Source organism: Plecotus auritus, assembly GCF_963455305.1.
Source record: "Plecotus auritus genome assembly, chromosome: 9".
Classification (NCBI taxonomy): Eukaryota; Metazoa; Chordata; class Mammalia; order Chiroptera; family Vespertilionidae; genus Plecotus; species Plecotus auritus.
Window position 1 is genome coordinate 36256967 of NC_137783.1, and position 22676 is coordinate 36279642.

Here is a 22676-nt window from a genome sequence, read left to right on the forward strand (position 1 = left end):
ACAAAAAGAAGGTTTTTAAGAACATGTAACATAGAGGTTAAGAGTATGGGTTCTACATCTGAGTGCTTGAGATCCAGTCCTCACCCCATCACTGACTTTGAGAAAGTTACTTCATTTTTCTGTGCCTCAACTGTGTTTTTTTTTTCACTATCTGATTATTTTTAATGTCCAGAGTTTATTATACAAGAACCAGAGCTTCCTCTCAGACTCAAGTTTATAAATTCTCAATTGGCTTGTGAGGCCAGTAGGGATACTTCTTTTTGTCTAATTTGGTTTTTGGGAAGACTTCATTCAAATCCTCAATGGTCATCTGGTCAAATGGAATTATGTTCTTCATCTTCTCCAGCTCTTTCTCATATTGCTCAATCCTGGTCTTTGAGAGAGACACAAACTCAGCACAACTTTTCACATCTTCTTTTTCTTCAGCATCCATCATGGCACTGTATTTATCCTCTGGCATAGGAAACTTCAGGGCATTAAACTTCTTCTCAAAGTCATCTACTAAGCCGCCTTCACTCCATTGGCCTTGTATTAAGCCCAGTCAATAGCAGGTGGTTTCTCAGGTAGAGTAGCCAACCTGGAGGTGAGGGTCTCATTCCAGGATTTCTTTTTTTTTCTTTTGTTTTGTTTGCATTTTTAATTTTTTTTTATTAAGGTATTATATGTGTACATATCTTACCATTGCCCCCCCACCCCACTCCCATACATGCCCTCACCCCCCAATGTTTTGCATCCATTGGTTATTCTTATATGCATGCATGTAAGTCCTTCGGTTGATCTCTTATTTCCCCCACCTCTCCCTAACCTGCCCGCTGTAATTTGACAGTCTGTTTGAAGCTTTACTGCCTCTGTATCTACCTTTTTGTTCATCAGTTTATAATGTTTTTTATTATCCACAAATGAGTGAGATCATGTGGTATTTTTCTTTCATTGACTGGCTTATTTCACTTAGCATAATGTTCTCCAATTCCATCCAGGTTGCTACAAATGGTAAGAATTCCTTCTTTTTTATGGCAGCATAGTATTCCATTGTGTAGATGTACCACTGTTTTCTGATCCAGTCATCTGCTGACGGGTACCTAGGCTGTTTCCAAATCTTAGCTATTGTAAATTGTGCTGCTATGAACATTGGGGTGCATATATCCTTTCTGATTGGTGTTTCTAGTTTCTTAGGATATATTCCTAGGAGTGGGATTACTGGGTCAAATGGGAGTTCCATTTTCAGTTTTTTGAGGAAACTCCATACTGTTCTCCACAGTGGCTGCACCAGTCTGCATTCCCACCAGCAGTGCACGAGGGTTCCTTTTCCTCTGCATCCTCGCCAACACTTGTCGTTTGTTGATTTGTTGATGATAGCCATTCTGATAGGTGTGAGATGGTATCGCATTGTCGTTTTGATTTGCATCTCTCGGATAATTAGTGACTTTGAGCATGTTTTCATGTGTCTCTTGGCCTTCCTTCTGTCTTCTTTCGAAAAGATTCTATTTAGGTCCGTTGCCCATTTTTTTATTGGATCATTTATCTTCCTTTTATTAAGTTGTATAAGCTGCCTGTAGATGTTGGAGATTAAACCTTTATCAGTGATAACATTGCAAATATGTTCTCCCATACAGTGGGGTTTCTTGTTGTTTTGTTGATGGTTTCTTTTGCTGTGAAAAAGCTTTTATTTTGATGTAGTCCCATTTGTTTATTTTCTCTTTGGCTTCCGTTGCCCTAGGGGCAGTATCAGTGAAGAAGTTCTTTCAGCATATGTCTGAGATTTTGCTGCCTGTGGATTCCTCTAGTATTTTTGTGGTTTCCCGTCTTATATTTAAGTCCTGTATCCATTTTGAGTTTATTTTTGTGTATGGTATAAGTTGGTGATCTAGTTTCATTTTTTTTGCATGTATCTGTCCAATTTTCCTAACACCATTTATTGAAGAGACTGTCTTGACTCCATTGTATGTTCATGCCTCCTTTGTCAAATATTAATTGGGCATAGTGTTTTGGGTCGATATCTGGATTCTCTATTCTATTCCATTGATCTATATGTCTGTTCTTGTGCCAGTACCAGGCTGTTTTGAGGACAGTGGCTTTGTAATACAGCTTGAAATCTGGTATCGAGATCCCTCCTACTTTATTCTTCTTTCTCAGGATTGCTGTGGCTATTCAAGGTCTTTTTTTATTCCAGATGAATTTTTGGAGAGTTCTTTCTAGGTCTGTGAAATATGCCGTTGGTATTTTAATGGGGAGTGCATTGAATCTATAGATTGCTTTGGGTAGTATGGACATTTTAATGATGTTGATTCTACCAATTCATGAACATGGTATGTTCTTCCATATGTTTACATCTTCCTCTATCTCCTTTTTCAGCGTCATGTAGTTTTCTGTGTATAGGTCTTTTACCTCCTTGGTTAAGTATATTCTTAAGTATCTTAATTTTTTTGGTGCGATGGTAAATGGGATTGCTTTTTTAGTCTCTCTTTCTGTAAGTTCACTATTGATGTATAGAAATGCCATAGATTTCTTGGCATTAATTTTGTATCCTGCTACATTGCCAAACTCATGTATTAAGTCTGTTAGTTTTTTGATGGAGTCTTTCGGGTTTTTTATGTACAATATCATGCCATCTGCAAATAAGGACAGCTTTACTTCTTCTTTTCCAATTTGGATGCCTTTTATTTCTTCTTCTTGTCTAATTGCAATGGCTAATACTTCCAGTACTATGTCAAAAGGAGTGGTGTGAGTGGGCACCCCTGTCTTGTTCCTGTTCTTAGGGGAAATGGTTTTAGTTTTTGCCCATTGAGTATGATGTTAGCTGTGGGTTTATCATATATAGCTTTTATTATGTTGAGGTATGATCCTTCTATTCCCGCCTTGTTGAGAGTTTTTATCAAGAAAGGGTGTTGGATTTTGTCAAATGCTTTTTCTGCATCAATTGATATGACTATGTGATTTTTATCTCTCAATTTGTTTATGTGATGTATCACATTTATTGATTTGCAGATATTGTACCATCCTTGCATTCCTGGGATAAATCCTACTTGGTCATGGTGTATGATCTTTCTGATGTACTGCTGGATCCGATTTGCTAGAATTTTGTTGAGGATTTTGGCATCTATGTTCATCAGGGATATTGGCCTGTAATTTTCCTTCATTGTGTTGTCTTTATTCGGTTTTGGTATTAGGGTGATGCTGGCTTCATAGAAGGAGCTTGGAAGTGTTCCTTCCTCTTGAATTTTTTGGAATAGTCTGAGGAGGATAGGTTTTAGTTCTTCCTTGAATGTTTGGTAAAACTCTCCTGTGAAGCCGTCTGGCCCCGGGCTTTTGTTTGCCGGAAGCTTTTTGATGACTGCTTCAATTTCTTCCATAGTTATTGGCCTATTGAGATGTTTAGATTCTTCCTGATTGAATTTTGGAAGGTTGTATTTTTCTAGGAATATGTCCATTTCCTCCAGGTTGTCCAGTTTGTTGGAATAGAGTTGTTCGTAGTATTTTTTAACAATCCTTTATATTTCGGCGGCATCTGTTGTTATTTCACCTCTTTCATTTCTGATTTTGTTTATTTGTGTCCTCTCTCTTTGCTTCTTGGTGAGCCTGGCTAGGGGTTCATCAATCTTGTTTATCCTTTCAAAGAACCAGCTCTTGGTTTTGTTGATCTTTTGTATTGTTTCTTTGGTCTCTATGTCGTTTATCTCCGCTCTGATCTTTATTATTTCCTTCCTTCTGCTTACACTGGGCTTTTCTTGTTGCTCTTTTTCTAACTCTTTGAGTTGTAGGGTTAGGTAATTTATTAGCATTGTTTCTTGTTTTTTGCAGTAGGCTTGTAGAGCTATGAACTTCCCTCTCAAGACTGCTTTCGCTGTGTCCCATAGATTTTGGATTGTTGTGTTTTCATTGTCATTTGTTGCCATGAAGTTTTTTATTTCTTCCTTGATTTCTCTGGTAACCCAGTCATTGTTTAATAGCATGCTGTTTAGTCTCCATGTGTTTGATTTCTTTGGGTTGTTTTTATTGTAGTTGATTTCCAGTTTTATGCCACTGTGGTCTGAGAAGATGCTTGATATGATTTCTATCTTCTTGAATTTGAAGAGACTTTGCCTATGTCCCAACATATGGTCTATCTTTGAAAAAGACCCATGTGCACTTGAGAAGAATGTATATTCTGTGGCTTTGAGGTGAAATGTTCTGAAGATGTCAATTAATTCCATCTGGACTAGTGAGTCATTTAGGATTGATGTTTCTTTGCTGATTTTTTGTTTAGAGGATTTGTCCAATGGTGATAGTGGGGTTTTAAAGTCTCCTACTGTGATTGTATTGCTGTCAATCTCTCCCTTGATATCCTCCAGGAGTTTTTTTTTATGTATTTGGGTGCTCCTGTATTGGGTGCATATATGTTTACCAGAGTTATTTCTTCTTGTTGGATTACTCCCTTTAGTATTATGAAGTGGCCTTCCTTATCTCTTGTTATGTCCTTCACTTTGAGATCTAATTTGTCAGATATAGGTATTGCTACCCCAGCTTTTTTTTTCAGTTCCATTTGCCTGGAAAACCTTTTTCCATCCCTTCACCCTCAGTCTGTGTGTGTCTTTTTTTCTGAGGTGGGTTTCTTGTAGACACAGATATATGGGTCTTGTTTTCTTATCCAGTTCGTTACCCTATGTCTTTTGATTGGGGCATTTAATCCATTTACATTTAAAGTTATTATTGATAGGTATTTATTTGTCCCCATTTTTTAAAAAATATATTTTATTGATTTTTTACAGAGTGGAAGAGAGAGGGATAGAAAGTTAGAAACATCGATGAGAGAGAAACATCGATTAGCTGCCTCCTGCACATCTCCTACTGGAGATGTGCCCGCAACCAAGGTACATGCCCTTGACCGGAATCGAACCTAAGACCCCTCAGTCCGCAGGCTGACGCTCTAACCACTGAGCCAAAACAGTCAGGGCTGTCCCCATTTTTATTCTTTACCCCTGTGTTCCTTCTTCGCTTCCTATTTCTTTTTTTTACAGCAGACCCTTTAGCATTTCTTGCATTGCTGGTTTGGTGGTAATAAATTCCCTTAGTCCTTTTTTTGTCTGTGAAGCTCCTGATTTCACCTTCAATTTTGATTGATAGCCTTGCTGGGTACAGTATTCTTGGATTCAGACCCTTCCTTTGCATGACTTTGTATATTTCATTCCATTCCCTTCTGGCCTGATGAGTTTCTGTTGAGAAATCAGTTGCTAGTCTGATATGGGTTCCTTTGTAGGTAACTTTCTGTCTCTCTCTTGCCGCTTTTAAGATTCTTACTTTGTCGTTGGTGTTTGCCAATTTAATTATGATGTGCCTTGGTGTCGGTGTTTTGGGGTTCATTTTGCTTGGGACTCTGTGAGCTTCTTGGATTTGTGTGGGTTTTTTCTTCCCTATATCAGGAAAGTTTTCTGTCATTATTTCTTCAAACAGGTTTTCTATTCTTTGCTCAGCTTCCTTTCCTTCTGGAACCCCTATTATGCGGATGTTGTTTTGTTTCGTGTTGTCCCAAAGTTCCCTTAGGCTCTCCTCCTGCTTTTTAATTTTTTTTTTCTAGAAGCTGCTCTACTTGGGTATTTTTTCCCATCTTGTCTTCTAGCTCACTGATGCGGTCCTCTGCTTCTTCTAGTCTACTCTTGATGCTTTCTATTGAGTTCTTTACAGCCGCGATGTCATTTTTCATTTCTTCTTGGTTCTTCTTCATTTCCTCTTGGTTCTTGCTCATATTGTCGAATTTGTCTTCCATTCTTTTCAGCCACCTTATGACCATTTCTCTGAATTCTTTCTCTGGAAGGTTGCTTGCCTCCATTTCGTTTACTTCCTTTTCTGGTGATGCCTGCTTTTCTTTCATATGTGGGCTGTTTCTTTGTTTTCCCATGGTCTCTCTTCTCTGGATGTCTGGTTATGTAGTTCTCTCTCTCCTGCGTTGATTTAAAGGCACAAAATACAGCACAACCAGGTACAACACACAAGGCACTGAACAGAAATGTATTCACGATATTAATAACCTCCAATAAAGGTGACCACCAGAGAAAGGCAAATTAGGGGATAGGAGAGAAAGAAGAAGAGGAAAAAGAAAGAAAGAAAATAAAAGGAGTGTCAAAATGAAATTGGGAAAAGGAAAAAAAAAGTAAGAGAGACAAGAAAGAGACTAAGAGAGAAAGGGGAAAAAACTATATATATGGGGATAAAACTCCAATAGAACAACCACTAATCCAAGCAAATTCCAGCAACAAGTACCTGGGGATTAATACAAACTACAACACCAACTAATATCAAGTGAGGCAAGGGAAAACAGAAGCACAAAACAAACAAAAAATAAACAAAAGAAGAATAAGTAAAACAATCTCACAAAAAAGCATAAAAATTCGATATAATCAACATTCAAGCAAACAACATCAAAAGGACAGAGAGAAAAACAATTTTTTGGATAGTTAAGACAGCGAAGAGAGAGGTGTGTATGGACTTGGAGCAGGGGATTGGATATTAGATATATAAGTAGGGTGAAATTTTAACAGGGGGTAAACAGAAAGAATAGGGAAAATCTAAAGCAGGAAAGGGGTAAGATAAACAGGACACTGAAAAGGGAAAAGTGAGGAAGAGAGTGATGGCATAAAGGTAGAGTTGAGATAGAGTAAAACGATGCTAAAGGAAAGATGAAAATAGAATGTAGAACACTAATCCCAAAGTAAAATAAAGAGAAAATAAAATGACACTTAAAAAAAAAGATAAAATAGTAGTAGTAATAATACTGATTGAAAATAAAAATGTAATAATTAAAAAGGTAAAATCAAGTGAGGAAAAAAGAAAAAAAATTAGTTTCTTGAGTAAAAGATGCAAAAAATGAAAATAAAAAATAAAATGTGGAGTAGTGAAGGTCATTCACTTTCTCTGTTGTTCTGTTTGGCACACCTGTTTCTCAGTCCGGACAATATTGCAGTTCCCTGTGTTCCACTGCTCTTCAGTGTTGTAAGCCAGTCCTGATTTTAAGTAGGCTTAATTTCTCATATTCCTTTATTTTTGATTACACAAGAGTCAATTTGTGATTCAGCCCTTGGGTGGCAGTGTTTCTGGATTGACTTCCAGGTCTATATATGGCCTCTCTAGGCAGTGTTAGAGCCTTCTTTCCCTGTGGCACTCACTACTGGTTTGTGGGAGTGGGCTGCCTCAGAGCTGGCTCTCCGATGGTTACTCCCCGCTCCGATCCCCAGGTTCCAGAAAAACAACTTTCCCCTGCAGTCTCCCAGGGTATCCCCAACTGGGTGATCCTATGTATTGGGCTTAGTAATCAGAAGCAAGGATTTGAAGAGGAAAAAGCCCAAGTGTGCGAACAATTGGTCTGCGCGCAAGTCTAAGCAGCTGGCACACCTTTGAAATTCTTAGGCTGTCCCTGCACATCAGATCAAAATGGGTTGCTTTTTAGAGATCCCTTCTGTTAGCAGCTCTGAGGACCCCCTTCCACATTCACGGATTATGCCAGCCCCATCAGCCACGGATTTTTCTAGGCACAGACTTCCCTGGTCCTCCAGCTCTCACAAAACGCACGTTCCTCTCTCCCACCAGGACCAGAGACCTCACCTTATCCCAGGTGAAATCTGACCTTTCCGTGGTGGAGTGTAGAGCTCCTCTGAATCCGCGTGTTTGTGCCAATTGGGGACCGGTGTTCTGGGGCTCGCAGCTGTTCGGTGGGTGCCGCAGTTGTGGATTCTCAGGCTTCCGATAAGCTCCACTTTCCCTTTCAAGATGGCGCAGATTACGCATCCAAGCCCGTAGCTCTGGGAGGGGACCCAGCCGCAGTGGAGGCTGCCCGGTCAGGGGAACCCCGTCTAGCAGTCCCCCACCTTCTTCTGGAGTTTAGCTGTCCCTTAACTTGCCAACAAACACTCCTCGTGCGACCCTCAGCTGTTCTTTCTTTCTACTCCAGGACAAGGCTCAGAACATGTCTGTCTATTCCTCCGCCATTTTTCCTCCCTCTCTCATTCCAGGATTTCAGGGTGTAGGCAATGGTCTTCTGGTTTCAGGGTATGATCTCCCCAAAAGCTACCTAGTCAATGGTTTTTAGAGCAAGTTTTCGCCAGCCATCTTGAGATCCTTCACCCACCCTGGCGGCCCACGGTCCACAGAGCAAGTCTCTGCCTCAATTTCTTCAACTGTAAAAGGAGGGTAATACTAGTACTTCACAGTGAGAATTAAATGAAATAGGATCATAAAACACTTTGCCCAATACCTGGCATATAGTGAAAGCGCAATAAATGTTAGTTGTGATACCAGATGTGCAAAAGGAAATATAGTTTCTTTACTGCTTCTGAGAGATCTTTCTCACAACCCCCTGCTGGACAGCAGAGGGCTGCTTTTGGGGGTGGAAGCAACTATGCTACCTTTTGTTTTAAAAGACTTCCAAGAAATATTTAGTCAATTTAAAGTCCATCTTCATAATGCTGTTTCCTTCCCTTATGATTCCCCTCAAAGATGGTACAAAGAGAGCCTCAGTCTTCCTCCTATGTATCTTTTACTCTCACACTACTATCACACAACACTTCTGACAACAGATATGTAGGGGCTTTTCACCACCAAGCAATTCTCTGTAACAGTAGCTGGATGTCCTGCAATTGAACTCAATTCTGACACTATCTACCTGAATATTCCACAGGTTAAGGGCTCAGTCCTACCAGACCCCTCCCCCCAACTTCAGATGCCAGTCAAAAGTCCAGTTTGTCACCTGTGCATAAATCAGAGGTTCTCACGACCCCCTCCTTGGGTTCCATTAATTTGTTAGAGCAGCTTATAGAACTCAGGAAAATAGTTTACTTACTGTTCACTAGACTATTATAAAATAATATGATAAAGGATATGATGAATATTCACATGGAAAAGATGTGTAGTACAAGGTATGTGGGAAGGGTTGTAGAGCTTCATACCTTCTCCAGACACCTCCTGGGTTCACCAACTTGGACGCTTTACGAACTCCTTCTGCTGGGATTTTATGGAGGCTTCATCACACAGGCATGATCCATCATTACCTCCATTTTCAGTCACTCTCCCCATTCTGGAGAATGGGGGTGGGGGGTGGGGGTGGGCTTAAAAGTCCACTCTTTTAATCACAGCTTAGTCTTTCTGGGGACCAATTCCCATCTAGAAGCCCACCCAGAGTCATCTCTTTGGAACAAAAGGTACTGCTATCACCTAGGAAATCCCAAGGGTCAAAGACCAAATGTTAGATCAAAAGGTGCTTCTAGTTCTCTTATCACTTAGGAAAATTACAAGGGTTTTAGGAGTCCTGTGCCAGGAAATGGTGTGGGAAAGAGATCAATATATATAATTTCTTTATCTCCCAGATGGTTTCCCTGTGTAGGGAAAAAAACTTATGAGGTCTCTTAACTTGTCTTGCCCTGGACTCGATTGTTTGGTCTACACCAGCATCCATGTCAGGAAAACTAGTTCTATGTGATCTTTTGGTGAGCAGTGTTACCCACTGCTGTCTCTTGGTGACTTGACTTTGCCTCCAGCCATTGAAGGTTTTGATCTTGCAGGCCTCCTTTTCCCACCTCCAGGCCTCTGCAAGTCCAATGGTTCTTCCAGTCTCTCCACAGCTCCCCAGACCTTCACCAGGGCCACACGAACTTTCTATATCCTTTGCACATCATGCATAGATCTTAGGGAGCCTCTCCTTCTACTTTTTTCAACCCATCCACCCTAACCCCTTGCCAGAGGATGGCAGAGTCCCTTGCATGGAGGTCTCATTCCAGGATTCCAAATGGGGAGTGGGTCAAAACCCCTTTGATATTAGCTTTTTATTCAAACCCATGTTATCATCTTCTGCCCCTCAGGCCAAAGTCAATTCACATGTAATGGCAGCTTACTTTTCCACCATCCCACCTTGTCTACAATTTTCAGGTGTTGACTGAGACAGGCTTTCCCCTTCATCTTCTTGTCTATAAGGACTTGGCTTATACCACTGAGCCTCATGGCTCAACTTTAACAACAGAGAGGTACAATCTCCACGTGATAAAGAAACTACCTGGCTCTTGATAAAAAGTACAAGTCCGTTAAGTCAGGAACACAAAGACATTTGACACTATCTACCTGGAGATTGCCCCTTTATAGTATTTTTTATCATGTGGAAAGTGCTTATTTCTCCCTCAGTGCCCTTCCACCTTTGCCATGGACTTACATTGCTTGCCAAATTCTGGAATTTGTAGCGGCTTTGCCTGTTAAAAGACAGTAGGAACACAGTCCACCTGCTGTTTGCTTAGAATGCAGGAAATGAGCATCTTACCATACGGATTCTTTAACACCCACCCACATGGCCCAGACACAAGCAGCAGATCCTCTGGCAACTACAGGCCAGGCACCGCTGGGGTGTCTGCTTTGCTTGGGAAAGACACATTTTCATCCCACTGATGCAAAATTAATTTTTGGTATTCTATTGTTTATAAACTGATCCAGGATCTCTCTCGTCCTCTCGTGTATTCTACACATAGCCAATAGGTGTCCATATCATTGGCAGCTGTGTAATTAACACTCTGAACAAGCAGGGCTAACCTTACATAAATTGAATTGAAAACCTGTCTAGGTGTGAGGGCAGGGGCTGCCACTAAAAACCTCTCCTCACTATGTGCTAAAGTTCCAAATATCACATTTTGGCATTTCTTTCAGTTAAAACACAGTTTTTGTGCCTTTAGATCAGTGGATTTACCAGACCACATAAGAACCCAAGGAATCTGGAAGAATCTTACGTTAACAAGCACTACAGGTGATTAATTCTTTCTTGATGACTGTATGTTATTTAAAAACAAGACAAAACTTGTTATCCATTGAATTGCTTCTTAAAGTTAAATTATCCCAAGTGAGTCTGGTTAAGGAGACCTCCTTGGTTAGCTCTTTAAGCTGTGATCAGAAAGATCCAACAAGGTTCTAGGTATGGCCTTTTTGGGCTCTTTTCCCTGACGTCATTGTAGCTGAAGGACTTCATTGTAGTTGAAGTTTTGCCAAACTAAAAAATTAAGATCTGTGTCTTGAGGACAGAGCTGCAGAACAATAGCAGACTTGTTTTTTTATTTAAGACAAGGAGACCATTCTGGAAATCAAATGCCTGCCCTTGCTGGCTCGTGAAGCAATCACCCAGGGAGGAGTGCGGGCAGTCAAAGCCTGGAACTGGCCCCCCCTCCTCACCTGCTGTCTTAGGTGAGGCATCCTTTGCTGGTCTGACCCCAGTTGCTGGAGATTTTAGGAAGCAGCCTTTAGATGCCAGTTCAAGGTAAGGTTTGTCTAATTTCTTTCTCATGGGTGAGGACTGTACTGAGAACTAGAATTGGGCTGTTTTAACCTCAGGAGAGCCAGCCCCACACTTGTCCAAAGTTGACAGCAGACACTGATACAGACTTTCAGGGGAGGAAAATGAGCGTAGAAAAGGGCTGCGCGGTGGAAAAGTGCTTCGGTTAAAAAATGTGTGAATACTGATGCGCCATTTTTACCCATACGTTTTTCTCTTTCTGGTGGAAAGTCAGTTCTTTCATTCAAATGTTGTTTACTCAGTAGTTTCTTGGTTAATATGATATGAAAGATAAAATTGGTTATTGCGGTCGGCGGTGGGGGGGGGGGGACACCCTTTGAGTTGCAGTTTCAATAATCAAATCTCGATTTGGGCTGTTAGGAATACTTGTGGCATGCAGCTTCTTCAGGGTAAGGGTTTCCAATCTCAAATATTAAGCCAAGTCTTGAAAGGGGAGTGTGTATGTATGGGCATGCAGGGTGGGCACGTTGCAGGAGCTCTAGACTGTTAGAGGCCAGAGAAAGGAGGGAGGGACTAGCATAGATCTTCATTTATTTGTTTTTATTACTTTTAAATTTTTCTTTTAAAATTATAGTTGATATACAATATCATGTTAGTTTTAGATGTAAAACATAGTGATTAGACATTTATATAACTTATGAAGTGACCACTCCTATAAGTCTAGTACCCATCTGACACCATACATAGTTATTACAATATTATTGACTAGATTCCCTGTGCTGTGCTTTATATCTCTGTGACTTATTCTTTAACTGGCAATTTGTACTTCTCAACCCCTTCACCTTTTTTGTCCAACCCCACACCTGGCAACCATTAGTGTGTTCTCTTTTTGAGTTTGTTTCTGTTTCGTTTTTGTTTTGTTTTTAAGATTCTACATATAAGAGAAATCATACAGTATTTGTCTTTCTCTCTCAGATTTGTTTTACTTAGAATAATACCCTCTCGATCCATCTATGGCATAAATCTTTAAAATGATAGATACTATAAAGTGCAAAGAGCCTCTTTTGTTTTAGTATCTCCCAATCACCTCAACTTTGCCATCCATCTGTGTTCCTTCAGGGACTTAACACAATTTTCTACTATTACATTACATTTATTGGCTTAATTGATTGATTATACTCATTATATTTATTCTATTTATTAGTCTGCCCTCTCTTGTTCCACTTCTCAAAATGTATGTTCCTAGTGGGCAAGGATCTTACTGGCCTTTATGCTACTGAATTCCAAATGCCTAGTAGGTGCTCAATAAAAAATTGTTGGATGAATAAAGAACTGAATGCACTAAGCACTTCATATACTAGTACATTATTACCTCTCAATAACCTATGTTCTAGAATATTTTGGACTAGAAATTGTTAGTTTGTTTTTTAACCGGCTTTTTTTTTTTTTTTTTAACTTAACAAAAACCTATGGGTGAATAGTTGAAATCCAAGAGCTTAGAGTATAGCACTTGGAATACGATCACCATATCCTAGATATATGGCACCATTCCATTACTTTTATGTAGACTGTATACATTTCTCTGATAAACAAGGAGTTGAAGGCAGTCTATCAAATTCGCATGCATCCAGACTATTTTAGGAGAGCTAGTCTGCAGTCTGCCCCACCGCTGTTTAAATGTGTATATAGTTTTAGTCTTAAGTCTAGCCCAGAGGTGCTCTTCCTCTTGACAGAATTTCAAAAACATTGTACCAGAGCTCACATCAAGGGCCACATACCCCACCACGGCCTGTTCCTGCTTCCTAAATAAAGCACCTCGAAGCTTTACAGCTTGGAGCTTCAAACCCTGGAACAGGGAAGGTAGATGACTCACGTGTCAGAAAAAACATGGCATATTTTTGGATGATATTGCTTCATAAATTTTAATCCTTCTTAATGACTGTGTAAAACCTTTCAAAGGAAATCTCTAGGTTTTGCCCTTTCTGACTTTTACTCTCTATTATGTACAGTTTTGTTTTTCATAAAGTATACTCCTTTTTTGGAAGAGTATAAATTGACAAATTTGTATCCTTGTTTTAATACTCTATGAAACCAGAGTCCTTATTGATAGATAGCATGTCCATACAATTGCAGTTTCTAAAAGAGGAAAAGGAATTATAAATAGTATACATTAATAATGTTCATTTTCAAGAGATTTAGAAATAGAAAACTTACATAGTTGCAAGCTTTTATTTTCCCCCCTTTCTTAGGTGTTATTCTCTTTCTGATGTCCACTAAGAGGTAACATGTTATACCTATTATATTAGAAAAATAAAAATAAGATAATATCAAAGACAGGATCTGATGCATTATAAGTGAACATTCATATACATACACCCACATGTGGCTGGTGATGGGATGACTCAGGAAAAATTTTTGAGAACAAATTTTGCATAATATACAATAAGAGTTTTTCATAGATTTTGACCCAATAATCCCACCTTTCATTGTAGCACCATTCATAATATTTGGGAAAAATAAAAATGTCCAATGACTGGAGAATATAAATTATGTATAGTGTGTAAATTATATATAAAATAGATTTATTATCTATGTTTATAGTTATATTATACATAAAGCTGTTAAAGTACATTTATGAGCCCTAACCGGTTTGGCTCAGTGGCTAGAGCAGCCTTGGGCAAACTACAACCCGCGGGCCGGATCCAGCTGTTCTATCCGGTTCTCTTGCTCTCCCCTCCGCTCCTTTACTTTGAATTTATATTAGTTCACACAAACACTCCATCCATGCTTTTGTTTCGGCCCTCTGGTCCAGTTTAAGAACCCATTGTGGCCCTCGAGTCAAAAAGTTTGCCCACCCCTGGAGAGCATCCGCCTGTGGACTGAAGGGTCCCAGGTTCAATTCTGGTCAAGGGCATGTACCTTGGTTGTAGGCACATCCCCAGTTGGGAGTGTGCAGGAGGCAGCTGATCCATGTTTCTCTCTCATCAATGTTTCTAACTCTCTATCCCTCTCCCTTCCTCTCTGTAAAAAAATTAATAAAATATATTTTTTTCAAAAATAGATTTATGAAGATCAGGTGTTGAGAAAAGTCTTTCATTTTTTAATATAAATGAAAAAGAAGAAAGACAAAGGTATAGCACTGCGATTTTTACCTGTGGAAAAATATGAATATATTAGATGCAAACTGGAAGGAAATATTTGTTTGAGGAAGGTAGAATTAAATATGGTCTCTCTGTGGGTGTCTTTCTTGTAATAAAATGAAAAAAAAATCTAAAAAGGTCCTGAAAGTTTATATAATTTCTAGGGAAAAAAGTTGATTAGAACCTTGGTTAAAAACCTGAAATAGCCTGGCCAGCATGGCTCAGTGGCTGAGCATCAACCTATGAACCAGAAGGTCATGGTTTGATTCCTGGTCAGGGCACATAGCCAGGTTGCAGGCTCGATCCCCAGGGTGGGGCATGCAGGAGGCAGCCAATCAATGATTCTCTCTCATCACTAATATTTCTATCTCTCTCTCCCTCTCCCATCCTCTCTGAAATCAATAAAAATATAATTTAAAAATCCCAACAAAACCTGAAATAAACAAATGCCTACTAGTTACACAAAATATTTCACTGTTCAACTGCATTTATTCTACAAATGCAAATATTTGCGACCTATCTTTTGTGGCCCTTACAAGTGCATCTCCACTGTTTAAGAAAGCTGTTCAACAATATTTGCAATGAGTTTTAGTACTATTCAAGGTGTATCCAGCAATACAGTGAGGGAAATGAGGGCCCTGATCACACAACTAGTAAGGGCTGCTGCACCTAGAAGCACAGGTGGAAGCCTGCTGAGTGATCAGGGAGGAGACAAGCCAGGAAATAAATCAGTGAGTCTGAGACAGAAGCTGTATTAGCTGGACTCTTGCTTGTAAGGGACAAAACATAAATATAAAATATTCAGATTATATTAAGCATAACGAGACTATATTAGTTTAGGTAACTAGGAAGTACACAACTTGTAGGAACTCAAATGACTTCATCTAAATCCACTCCCCTTTACTCCTCTCTTTCCTCAGCCTCCTCACCCCCTCTCTCTTCTTCTCTCTCCCTCTCTCCCCACTCACCGCCTCTCTCACCTGCTCGCCTCTCTCACCTGCTCACCTCTCTCTTCTGTTCAGCCCCTCTTTCCCCCATTCACCCCACCTCACACTTTCTCTTCCCCCTTCACTTTCTTTATTCATGTTTCAGATGAACTTCTCTTTGTGTGTTGGCCTTCCTCCAAGGGGCAGGCTTTGCTATGGACTGTCCCAGGTTTCTGTCATCCAGAGACCCCAAAGAATAATAGCTCCAGGGAGCTTCTTGTCTGTTGTATTACATGTGCTAGCAGTGACTGGGGTTGTCTTACATATGTGTGGTGGCTGTGAATTGTACTTATGAGTGAATGCCTTTGGCTGAGGATGCTTTGCCAAGGATGCTCAAAATCAGGGCCACCTCTGTCACTGATTAAAACACTGATAATCTCTCCAAAGGGAGGTCGGGGATAGGGGATATTTGCAATAGTGTCAACAATAAAAAACTAAATTAAAAAAATTTAAAAATGAATCTCTTACATCATTATTGAAAAGTTAGCCCAAACCTAATAGAATATTATTGCAAAAGCTCCCATTAGAAGTAGTCGTCTTTTTAAAAAGTTCTGCTTGCTAACCATGGCTCTTGATAAATATGGAATTTCAGTAAAACAGAATTCTGCAAACAAACTTGAGATGTTGCTTGGGAAGACAAGCTCAGTTTCTTTCCTTTTATTTTGAACCCCTGATTGTCTGAAACAGTGGTTAACTGTTTAGTTAACTGTTGCAAACTCATTAGTCAACAGAGCCAAATATCAACAGTACAGCGATTGAAATTTCTTTTGAGAGCCAAATTTTTTTAAACTTAAACTTCTTCTAACGCCACTTCTTCAAAATAGACTCGCCCAGGCCGAAAACTGACTTCTGCGCATGGGCCACGAAGTTTCAATCGCACTCCGCAGGTGGTATTTGGTGGAAGAGCCACACTCAAAGGGCCAAAGAGCCGCATGTGGCTCGCGAGCTGCGGTTTGCCGACCACTGGTCTAAAACCTTTAGTTTATTTTCCCCTTCCTGCCTCTAGTGGTTTCCATGGCAACAGCAGCTTAGTGGGTCGGGGCTGGGGTAGGGTAGTAGTGTCTGTCTGACTCATTTTTAGGTTGAGTGTTTATAAGGTGGGAACTGTACTGCATCAGTCATTTGTATTGCAACTCTTAAGTAGGTCAGTTGTCTTTTCTCTAATGAGGAAGTATTTGTTCTCTTAACATTCTGCCAAACTTGTTTATTCTCTTCCTCATCCAAGTCATACAGATGAATGTTCTAGGCCTCTGATCCTCAGGAGGTTTATGGAGTAAAAAAAACCACCTTGTGGATGGAAAGAGGAACAGGTGGGAGTAGCTAGAGCAGAAGAGAGCCAGGTAGGAGAAGCCAGTATCTGTAAGAATGTTAAGTGATTTTGAAATCCTTCCATAAGGCAGATTATGACAGGGAGCAAGCAGGTTCCATATGAAAGTGCAAACATTTGGTGGCCCTCCTTACTAAAAGTTCTTCCCAGCAGACTGGGAGTGGGCCTTGACACCTTCATTAATTGTATTTCTTGGGGGTAAGACATGGATGATGTCTTTTTGAAAAGGAGAAGGTACAAAAGTGGAGGTCATAGCTTATTTATTCTTGTACCTCCTTGCAACAGCTCCACTGGCCAATAAATAATGAGTGATGACATGGTGGACATTATCAGCTAAGAATAGTTCATTCACATTCAGTATTTTTAGCAGATTAATTCTCATCATTCATTTAATCACTCATTCAACATACATTTCCTAATGATGAGGAATTATTATTTTATTGTGACTATAACGTAAGTTAGGCAATGAGCTAAATATTTCATGTGCATTCTCTCCTCACAGCAACCCTATGAGACAGGTACTATCAGTATTACCATTTTACAAGTAAAGAAACTTAAGCTTCAAGAGGTTAAATTAATTTCTCCATGCAAATAGTAGATAAATGGCATATGACTGTAAGTCTCTCTGATGCTTAAAGTCTGTATTTTAAATCCCAGTGCTGTTGAGTGTTAGGAGATAATTCTGCACTATTATATTGAATCATTTTCTTGTAATTTTTTGTTAAAGAAACTGGGATGTTTGTTCAGTAAAATTTCTCAGAGTCTGCATTTTGCTGATTGTATCTGTAAAGTATCATTTATTTTCACCTTTCCTCTGTATTTTTTTATAAATTGGTAGTCAGGTATAGAAGCTTGCTCAGATTTCGGCTCAAATTTATTTATTTATTTATTTTGCAAACCTACTCAAGTGGTATTGTGTTCTTCCATATGCTTGGAGACACATGATGGTCTCTTTTTTGTATAATATTAGCAGCCATTCATATTGACTATTTGGTTCACCTACTTTTTAGAGGTTCAGAATAGTGATATATATTTTTTATTATATTGGTTACCCCGTGGTTGGCAAACTGCAGCTCGCAAGCCACATGCAGCTCTTTGGCCCCTTGAGTGTGGCTCTTCCACAAAATACCATGGCCTGGGCGAGTCTATTTTGAAGAAGTGGCATTAGAAGAAGTTTAAGTTTAAAAAATTTGGCTCTCAAAAGAAATTTCAATCGTTGTACTGTTGATATTTGGCTCTGCTGACTAATGAGTTTGCTGACCACTGGCGATACACATATGTATGTATGTTGGGTGTGTGTTTGTTTGTAAACCTCTTTATTTATTAGCTAGAATGTTTCTAGAAAGGGAAACTTTCCTTCATATATTATTTGATTACTTAGCAGTATACTTTGCTTAGGAGATGCAGAATGAATTTCAATTCTTTTTGACATTTATCCATAAGTGGAATTGCTGGGTCATATGGTAATTCTATTTTTAAGGAACCCTCATACTATTTTCCAGAGTGACTGGACCATTTTATGTTCCCACCAAGAATGCAGAAGGTTCTAATTTCTTGATTCTTTAACTTATACATTTTCAAAACAATGAGTTCGTTTCCAGGCATCTTCCATGGCTATCAATTAATTGTTTTTATTATGATAACTCATGGAATTAAATATATTTGATGGTTTTTAATCCACTATAGTTCTTTTTGTTAATAATAAAATCATCTCACTTTTGATCTGTCTGAGCCTCTTCAAGTTTGCTTCTTGTCATTTGTCACAACACTAAGTGGTCTTTGGTAACTTCTTTACTGTCTTGTATGACATGATGTCCCAGCTCACCTTTTAAAACGTCCTGCCCAAACTTGGGATTATCTATTTCTTGAAGAAATCCTGGTTCTCCTAAGTGGAAAATGGTATCTGGAGACTCCTGGCTTTTATATCGGTACCTAATTAAACAAAAAACATATCTCTTGCATGGGTTCGGTCTCTGGCTAGTCTGTTAGTAACCACTGGTCGGACTTAAGCAACAACAGGGAGAATTAAGAGAAAAGGATAGATGATAAAGTTTTTTCCCCCAATTGTTTTATTTTGATAAAATATAGGATATAGAATTCACCATCTTAAGCATTTTTAAATGCACAGTTCAGTGGTATTAAATGCATTCATAATGTTGTGTAACCATTGACACTGTCCATCTCTATGATTCTGTCATCTTGTAAAACTAAAAATCTATACACATTAAACAATAACGTTTCCCCACTTCCACCAGCCCCTGACAAGCACCATACCTCTGTCTATATGATTTTGACTAATCTAATTACCTCATATAAATGGAATCGTGCATTATTTGTCTTTTTGTGACTGGTTTATTTCACCTAGCATGGTGTCCTCAAGATTCATCCATGGTGTAGCATATGTCAGAATTCCTTCCTTTTAAGGGCTAAACAATATTTCATTTACATATTACATTGTTTTTGGTATAAGTCCAGAAATGGAATTGTTGGCCATATGGTAGTTCTAGTTTTAATTTTTTGAGGAACCTCCATACTGGTTTACACAGTGGCTGGACCATTTTGTATTCCCACCAAGAATTCAGAAAGGTTTCAACTTCTCCACATCCTCACCAACACTACTACTACTACTTCTCCTCCTCTTCCACCTCTCTTCCACCTCTCCTCCTCCTCCTCCTCTAACTCCTCCTCCTCCTCTAACTCCTCCTCCAACTCCTCCTCCTCTTCCTACTCCTCCTCCTCTTCCAACTCCTCCTTCTTTTCTCTCTCTTTCTCCCTCTGTTTCTTCCCGCTCTTGTAATAGGTGTGATGTGGTATCTCACTGTAGCTTTGATTTGCATTTTCCTAATGATTATTGGACATTTATTGAGCATATTTATGTGATTAGTGGACATTTCCATATTTTCTTTTCAGAAATGTTTATTGAAGGCCTTTGCCCATTTTTTAATGGGGTTGTTTTGTTGTTGTTGAGTTTTAGGAGTAGTTTATATATTCTAGATATTAATCTCTTAGCGGATATATGATTTGAAAATATTTTTTACTGTTCTGTGGGTTGCCTTTTTATTCTGTTCATATTGTCTTTTGATGCACAAAATTTGAAAATTTTCATTAAGTTCAATATACCTATTTCTCCTTTTGTGGCCTATGCTTTTGGTGTCATATCTGAAAAAATCACTGCTAAGTCCAATGTTATGAAGCTTTTGCCCTATGTTTTCTTCTAAGAGTTTTATAGTTTTAGTTCTTAAATTAAAAAAAAAATCGTTTGATTTTAGAGAGCAGGGGGTAGGGTGGGGGGCTAGGATTGTGTCCTTGACTGGGAATCAAACCCACGACCCTTTGGTGCACAGGCCAATGCTCTAACCACCAAGCATGTTTAGTGAGGCTCTGATGGCAGCTGAGTCCGCCTTTGTGTATATCCTTTATGGAGCTGGTTGGGTGATGCTCTGGTGTGGTCTGCAGCCAGCCTTTGGGTGTGTTGGTTCTGGATCCTCTAGGAGGGGTTCCAGTTCAGGCCAAGTTCAGCTACCTTTTGTGCCTGATTGGCACTGCCTGGTGCAAGCTACAAAGTGATCTGCTTGTTGCTGCTTGTGCTGGGTTGGAGATGTTTGGGAGAGACTACACTGTGATCCCTGATTGGGAGGTACAATGCAAATTGAGACTGGTTGCCACTTGTGCAAGGCTTAGGGCTACTTAGCAAGGGGTGCAGGACACCTTGAGGCCAGATGCTGCTTGTTTGGGTTTTGTGGGCCTTTGAGAGATTTTAGGAAAGTCAGCAGTGTGAGCCAAGGCAGGCTGTTTGTGTGGAAGAGCGCATGGTAGCAGCTTGTGCTGGGCACCTGAGTTGGCTGGGGTGGTGTCTCAGGGAATCACTAGGGCGGGGCAAATGGTGTTATCCAGGTTAATGGAGAACATATTTGGCACCAGCCTGAGCTTGGCAGCTGGGTTGGGAGAGGGCTCAACAAAAAAACAATGGTGCCTGCCAGTGCTTCCATCCCCGGAAAGAGCTGCCCTGACCCCTGCCCTTCCCACCATTGTCCTGAAGTTAGTCAATTCAGTTCCTCTCTGGATGTCCCTGGATCTTTCTGAGTGGCTGTCGCTGTGCTGGAAGCCAGATTGAGTGAGTCTGTGAGTGAGCAATTCCATGCCTGGGCTCCTGAAGAGGAATGCCTGGCACTCCAGGTGCCCTCCATCTCACTTGGATGCAATCCCTACTGGTTTTTACAGCCAGATGTAATGGGAACTCTCCTCTTCCAGGCACTGGTGCCCCAGGTGAGGGAGCTGGGTATGGGGCTGGAACACATTGTTCCTCGGGGCCGGGGGGGGGGGGGGTGGGCTCCACAGCCGAGATAACCCTCCCATTTCTTAATCACCACACCATGGTTGTGGAACCTGTCTATTCCACTTCTCTGCCCCTCCTACCAATCTCACCGTGCTTCTTTTTTATATCCCTAGTTACAGGAATTCTCTTAGCTACTCCTGAGGTGGTTCTCATTGATGGTCGTTCTATAATTTAGTTGCAATCTTGATGTGGTCACGGAGGAGGTTAGCACAGCATTTACCTACTCAACCATCTTACCCAAAGTCCCTATACTACATTTTCTTTATCCATTCATCTATTGATGGATACTTAGGTTATTTCCTTAGGTTGTATTTTGGCTATCTATACTAATAATAGAGGAATATGCAAATTGTCCAGGACTCCGCCACAGTAATGACCGAACAGCAGGCTGCGTGGGCCAATAAGGCCAGCAGGAGGGTTAGTGAGGGACGACCAAATGACTGAACAGTAGGCTGCATGGAGCAACCAGGCCGGCAGGGGGGTTAGTGAGGGACAACCAAATGACTGAACAGAAGGCTGCATGGGGTGACCAGGCTGGCAGGGTGGTTATTGAAGGAAGACCAAACAACTGAACAGCAGGCTGCATGGGGCAACCAGGCTGGCGGGGGGGCAGTTGGAGGCAACCAGGCCAGCAGGGGTGGGGGGGAGTTGGGGGCGACCAGGCCAGCAGGGGGGGCAGTAAGGGGCAACCAGGCGGTGGAGGGGGGTAGTTAGGGGAGACCAGGCTGGTGCAGGGGGGGGACAGTTGGGGGTGACCAGGTCAGCAGGGGGCAGTTAGGGGTGATCAGGCTGGTAGGCAGAGGCGGTTAGGGGTGATTAGGCTGGCAGGGGGGCAGTTAGGGGCAATCAGGCAGGCAGGCAGGTGAGCAGTTAGGAGCCAGCGGTCCCAGATTGTGAGAGGGATGTCTGATTGCCGGTTTAGGCCCGATCCCTGGGATTGGGCCTAAACCAGCAGTCGGACATCCCCTGAGGGATCCTGGATTGGAGAGTGTGCAGGCTGGGTGGAGGGGACCCCCCCGCCCCTGTGCACGAATTTCATGCACCGGGTCTCTAGTTGTAAATAAGGCTGCAATGAACATGTGAGCGCATATATATTTTTCAAATTAGTGTTTTTGTTTTCTTCAGATAAATATCCAGAAATGGAATTGCTGGATCATATGGTAGTTCTATTTTTATTTTGGAGGGCACCCTCCATACATTTATCCATAGTGGCTGAACCAACTTACATTTCCACCTACAATGCACAGGGGTTCCCTTTTCTCCACATCTTTGCCTACACTTGTTATTTTTTGTCTTTTTGATAGTGGCATTCTAAAAGGTATGAGGTGATATCTCATTGTGATTTTGATTTGCATCTCCCTGATGATTAGTGATGAGCAGCATCCTTTCAAGCCATTGGAAACACTGTTAGCCATATGTATGTCTTCTTTAGAAAAGTGCCTGTTTAAATCCTCTGCCCACGTTTCATCAGACTATTTTTTTGCTATGAATCATCTGAGTTTGTTATATATTTTGGATAGTAACTTCTTGTCAGGTAAATGATTTGCAAATATTTTCTCCTGTTTAGTAAGCTGTCTTTTCATTTTGTTGATGATTTCCTTTGCTGTGCAGAAGCTTTTTAGTTTGATGTTTATTTTTGCTTTTGTTGCCTTTTCTTTTG

The 22676-nt window shown here is 40.5% G+C and overlaps 1 pseudogene across 1 annotated transcript; it reads right to left on the bottom strand.

The window, feature by feature from the left end:
* Positions 1-214: 214 nt before the first annotated feature.
* Positions 215-9039, bottom strand: LOC308257806 (ATP synthase subunit d, mitochondrial-like; annotated as a pseudogene). The gene is made up of 3 exons: positions 8943-9039; positions 7985-8144; positions 215-606 (listed from the first exon to the last, which is right to left on the bottom strand). The product of its transcript is annotated as an ATP synthase subunit d, mitochondrial-like (transcript).
* Between the last annotated feature and the right edge of the window lie 13637 nt (positions 9040-22676).